Source organism: Elgaria multicarinata, chromosome 12 (genome assembly GCF_023053635.1).
Source record: "Elgaria multicarinata webbii isolate HBS135686 ecotype San Diego chromosome 12, rElgMul1.1.pri, whole genome shotgun sequence".
Taxonomy (NCBI): Eukaryota; Metazoa; Chordata; class Lepidosauria; order Squamata; family Anguidae; genus Elgaria; species Elgaria multicarinata.
This window is the reverse complement of record NC_086182.1, coordinates 36,776,642-36,782,641: the sequence shown is the minus strand read 5'-3', so window position 1 is coordinate 36,782,641 and position 6,000 is coordinate 36,776,642. Positions and strand designations below refer to the sequence as shown.

The 6,000-nt window shown below is 51.1% G+C and overlaps 1 protein-coding gene across 2 annotated transcripts in view; it reads left to right on the top strand.

Moving 5' to 3' along the window:
• Window positions 1–2,607: 2,607 nt before the first annotated feature.
• The window catches only part of SIK3 (SIK family kinase 3), an 87,569-nt gene continuing 84,176 nt past the window's right edge, over window positions 2,608–6,000 (top strand). For both annotated transcript variants that reach the window (XM_063138848.1, XM_063138847.1), the window contains exon 1: window positions 2,608–2,730. The gene's annotated coding sequence lies outside the window, so the exon portion shown is untranslated. The remainder of the gene's footprint in view (window positions 2,731–6,000) is intronic.

Sequence of the window (6,000 nt, the reverse complement as noted above, 5' to 3'; positions counted from 1 at the left end):
ATCTGGTTATGACCGAGTTCATACATAATGACAACTCATTTGTTTAAAAATGGGTTGTTGGTCATTGCGCCTGCCTCTTCCTCTTTACCTAGGTGGTGCTGAGTGATGTGTGAATTCAGACCGCTGGATTGTTTAGTGGCTAAACAATTGTTGGGTTACCCGTGGGGTTGTTTAGCATCCGCTCATGCATAACAATGAGTGCTGCATATTAACTGTGTGTGACCAGCTGGGGTCACTGTTATGTTTGGATGAGGGACTCTGATGGCTTAAAACGTATAAAGACAAAAATGAATTGCAAAAGTGCATCTGCTTGGCTTGGTGGGTGCCAGGCTAAACACAGCAATCTCTAAACATAAAATCTGATCAAGAATGCTCTGCCCTCTACAAAATCCACTCTGCACTGTCACAAGCAGCTGATGTTTCTCTAAAAAAAATAACAACCAGACATTCATTTAACATTTGTTCTATAAGTTTACAAATGCAAGATGTAAATGCAATTGGCCTATAGGAAGAAAGAGTGGATAATTTTTTCCAGGCTTTTCTATGGGGACTTCGGCAAATACCTGACCTCCATATATAAGTTTATAGAGATCAACTAACAAACATAAGCACTCTCTAGGCAAGCGCTTTATCACTCTGTAACTCACTCCATCCTCACCTGGAGAAGTATCCTTACAACCCAAAGCTTTCTCCATCTCCCACATAGTAAAATATTCATTTAGTGCACCTTTGTCTCCCAAACTCAATTGTTCCAATAATGCACCATGGAAGGGAAAGAAACTAGCCTAAATTATCTAAAATCTTCCCTTCAACCCTCTGAAATATGTCTGCCAATACCTCAGCTTTATCCATACTAGTAAAGAAGGTCTTATCACTGTCAGACACCAAAACTGCTATACCCATCTTATGGGACACCACTAACCTTCCTAAACTGTCTATGCACTGAAGAAGGTGACTACAGTATGATTTGGACAGCAGCCCTACATTGCCTTACTTTTGGGAAGTCCAAGTAAAGAATGTCTACTGGACCACCCCTGTCTACATGTTTATTGACACGTAGGCAGGGGGTGATCAGGTAAACATTTTTACTTGAACTTCCAAAAGACCAAGTGAACTCTAAACACAGAGCTATGTTTACCTCCACAGTTTCAACCAACTGGAGACAAGAGGTCCATCATGTTGTCCGCCACACTTTCCACAGTGCTCTCGGCTTCAATACACTGCTGCCATGTGGCCAGAATGTTGGCAATGAAAACAACCAAGAGGAGTCTGGACTTGAAATAACAGAAGAAAATTAATCACACGTTCAGGAAGCTTCCGTCTCCTAAAGCGAAAAACAAACCGCAACCCTGCAAGAGAGGGGGGGCAATTCACGGCCAAAGTCAGCGGCTTCACCTTCAACACCTGATTCCTCCCCCCACCCGCAAAGCTTTCTTAAAGCCATTCTCAGAAAGTCCCAAAGGGACCCCCAAATCCCTCCCCTTCTTTTCCATCACAGGCATTTTATATTGTATTTTGTGCTTTTACATTGTTGGTTGTTTTATTATGCTCTTGATGGTTTCCATTTTTGTGAACCGCCCAGAGAGCTTCGGCTATTGGGCGGTATAGAAATGAAACGAAATGAATAAATACATTTTAACCTGTCCTAGTGAGTTAAGCCGAAGTAACTTCTCCACCCGCTCTGTCTTTCTTCCTCCGCGGTCCTCCGGCCGCTCCCATCTCCGGCCGCCTGTCTAACCCGTCCAGCCAGCTTCAGAGGCCTTCAGCATCTCCAGCATTGGCCTCTTCCGCCCCGGCTGTCATCCTCCGGACAGCCTCCCCCAGGCTGCGCAGCTCCAGATGCTTTGGACCACGACACCCAGCGCTCTGCTCTGGGGCGGATGGGAGGGCGCCAGGTTGGGGCAGGCTGCTTTGGAGGGGGGGCAACCCCCGCTCCCTTGAGAACTCCTTCCGAACCCCCCGCCTGCCTTCCCAAGGCCCGCCCCGCATCGCCTTCTGCCCAACGCCTCCTCCGCCCCCTCCCTTGTTCTTCCCCCAAAACCACCAACGCCGCAATCCTGAGCCTGTTTCGGCAGGAAACAAGGCCTACAACTCCCAGCATCCCCCAGCCAGCCATGCTCGCTGCGGAATGCTGGGAATTGTAGGACTTCTGTCTCTGCAATCGCGCATAGGATTGCGACCCATGCATTTTCCTCGTCCACCTTGGCGGCGGCAGGAAACAAAGGCCCTTGCTCGATTACCCAGCCAGCCTCCGCCAACCTTTTCCGGGCGGTTTGTCCCTTCGCGCGCGCCGTAGCCGTCCCGCGCTGGCCAATGACGGCGCTCCCCGAGCGCGCTGACGTCCTCCCGCGTCACGAGCCGCCGCTGTCTGGCGCGCGCGCTCCTCCTCCTCCTCCGCCGGTTGCCATGGCGGCGGCGGTGGCCCCGCCCCTGTGCGGATGAGCTCACGCGGTGCCGCAGCCCCGGGAGGAGGAGGAGGCGGAGGAGGAGGAGGAGGAGGAGGGGCGGCGGCTCCCTCACAACAAGATGGCGGCAGCGGCTGCAGCGTCCGGCGGCGCGGGGGGGACCCCGCTGCCGGCCCCCGGCGGCCCCCGCCTGGCCCCGCCGCCCCCCTCCGCGGCCCGCCCTCCGGGCCCGGCGCGCATCGGCTACTACGAGATCGAGCGCACCATCGGCAAGGGCAACTTCGCCGTCGTCAAGCTGGCCACGCACCTCGTCACGCGCGTCAAGGTGAGGCGGGCCCCGCCGTGCCCCCCCTCACGGCCCCGGGGAGCCTGGGCCGCCGCCGCCGTGGGCCGCCGCCGCCGCCGCCGTGGGCCGCCGCCCCTGCCTGGGCCCCTGCCCCGCTTCCCCGGGCGACGGAGCGGCGGGGACGGCGGGTGAGAGTGGCGGGGGCGCGTGCGTGCGTGCTGGGGGCTGGTGAGGCGCCGCCGCCGGGTCCGGGCTGCTGCCCTGGCTGCGTCCCGCCCGGCCGCTGTCCCGAGCGCGGGCCCCCCGAGAGGGGATGGGGATCGGGCCCGGGGGCCTCCTGCCCTGGCTGGCCTGCCTGGCTCACCTGGCGGCGCGGTCGCCGGGCCCCACGGCCTCCGCCTGCCCGGGGACCGAGGAGAGCCGTGCTTCCCCGTGCTCGCCTCCCCACTTCACGCCTGCGAGGCCCAGGCTCCCCTCGCGCCGACCTAGCGACCTCTCAGAATCACCGTGGCTCAGGAGGGCAAGATGCCTTTGGCCCTTTGCTGAGGTCCCAGCAGCGTGTGACCAGGGCTGGAGAGGGTTTCAGGGGCTTCGTTGCAAGATGTCAGCTGCAACTTCGGGAGCGTCTTGCTAGTCCCTGCTCTCTGTCACAGTGGCATGTTGCCTGGGGAAAGGGGCTCTTGCGGACCGCCCTGGGTTCTCTGAAGTACTTGGTCTCTGTTACTGAGTAATAAAGCAAAGCTGTGCATGCTGAGGCCCAGCATTGGGCAAAAGGCGGGATACAAATAAATATAATAATAATAATAATGTCTGCAGGGAGGAGGGTGAGCGAGTGAGCGAGCGCAAATTTCATGACATCTAGAAGTCTATACACAGTAGCAGAAGTCCTGGGAATTTGACAACATTAACGCAGAAGAGTGTTACATTAAAAAAGCGTCATGAACGCCAACGAAACAGAGTGAGGGATTTAAAAAACATATACCTAGGAACTAGCAAAAACCCCTACACAGATACATAAATATGATGCAGTTATCCTAAGAATGTCATGTTGGATATTTCATTGCTGTTACTATAATGTCGACAACTTCACATGACTGGTCCTAGAATAATTACCTTCATCTTGAAAACATTGGTGAATGTTCTCTAGAGAATAGCAGTGAAGTCTGGGGTGAGTGTCTTTGGCAGTGTGAGAAGAAATGGATATGGTTAATCAGAATTTAGGGTTTCTAGAGGAGCCTGGACAACTCACTTAACCATGTTTTATATGAGCAATGCTGTATTCGTAGAACTGTGGATGAAGCCTTATTCAGTGTCTGCAGGCTAGTCCAGCAGTATCTGGTCAACTCCTTATTTGGGCTGACATTCTGCTTCTGTGTAGTGGGGAGATCAGACAGGGCAACCGTCCTGTAATGAGGTGAGTGTCTGTTGTGCTTAGGAAGCCGTTTGAGAGGCCTTCTGGCAGAGTGTATTACACCTAGGACATGTCACAGCCGCTGGTGCAGCGGTCCAACCATTTGCAGAGCTTGAGTGGTACTTGTTGGTTTCTTCTGATGAAAGCTAGTCCTCCCCATGCAGGATGTTTGGTGGTCTAACTATCGTCTCCATCATTGGCAAATCCATATTTTCAGTAATCATCTTTGAAGCTGACTCTGAAATATCTTGGCAAGTTAAGTGACTGAAGGCTGTGTGGATGGACAACAGTTTGGGGTGGGAATTATAGCTTTTCTGGAGGAGTTTGAAGAACCTGCGTCCATACAAGCTTTCCCTGCAACTGCTCTGGCATCCTTTGTGGTTTGGAATGGATTCCAGATCATGGAAGCTTGTTGACTGAGCACCAACCACAATATCTTACACTAGAAGCCTACATTTAAATATAACTGTTTTTCTCCCTCACCATGTTGTGTTTAGGATGAGACTTAGTTGCAGAAAGACTTTAGTGCAACCTTTCTCAACCAGATGCCCTCCAGATAAGTTGGACTATAATTCCCATTATCTTCTCGGAACAAGAATACTAGTCTGAAATACTTCTTGAACCTCTTTGATTAACTTCTGCCAGCCGGTGGAGATGAACAGTTGCTCCTTCAAACTAGAGTCTCTGATCAGTTTGAGAAACTTGCATTCCGAGAATACTTAGATTGACCTGAGTTTGTAATTTAAGCAAGAGTTCAAGGTGAATTCTTGAAGGCCAAAAAACTGACCTGTCTTTTCGAAGCATGTGGGTGTGGGCAGGGGCAAGGGCAGGTGAAAGGAGAAGTGCAGGCTTGAAGAGGTGGCAGTAGGGGAGACGGGTGTCTTTCAAAACTTTTTCCTCTGAAATTCTTGGTACTTCCAAGTTCATTTTTTTAATATCCAACCAGCAGAGTACATGATCAGCAGATGTCTATTTATGCAGGGTCTCTCCAGTCCTTGTGTTTTTCTGTGGTCTTTACTGGAGGCAGTCACTGCAGTGATTCAGAGATGGCTAGCTAGCTGCAAACAAGCCTAGAAACAAATGCATGATTGTTTACAAGGTCCACCAGAAAGCCTGAAGGGTTGAGCCAGGAATCAGAACTGAAGTAGCAAGATCTGTGTTGTGGGGAAATCCCCCCACCTCCTATAAAAGGCTAGTCAGTGTTAGCTGACAGAAATCCTGTCTGGTGCTGGGCCTTACTTTGCTATGTAGGAACAGATGGATCCTTGGCGAACTTGGGCCTTGGGGCATGGGGCAATCTCCAAAGGTTGTGCTTCGTTTTTGTAATACTTGGGAAGCAGAGTGATTTGACTGCAGTAGAAGTTTCTGTCTTTATTTGAAGCATTTAGTGTTACTCTTCAGCTGTAAAAGGTTTCCAGAGACTGGGTTCATACAACACAACCCACACTCATGGACTCAGTATGGGTTAAGTGTGGATTGCTGTTGAACCGTGGGGGGTTGTTGAAATGTGGGTTATCATGTTGACTGAAACAAGCCATGCTAACTATAGTTTGTTAACCATGAACAACCCATGAAGAGAACACATCATTTGTTGTTGGCTTGTGAACTGTAGGTTGTTCATGGTTAACAAGCCATTGTTTGTTATTGGTTCAATGGCTTGTTAACCATGAACAACCTACAGTTCACAAGCCAACAACAAATGATGTGTTCTCTTCATGGGTTGTTCATGGTTAACAAACTATAGTTAGCATGGCTTGTTTCAGTCAACATGATAACCCACATTTCAACAACCCCCCACGGTTCAACAGCAATCCACACTTAACCCATACTGAGTCCATGAGTGTGGGTTGTGTTGTATGAACCCAGTCTCTGGAAACCTTTTACAGCTGAAGAGTAAC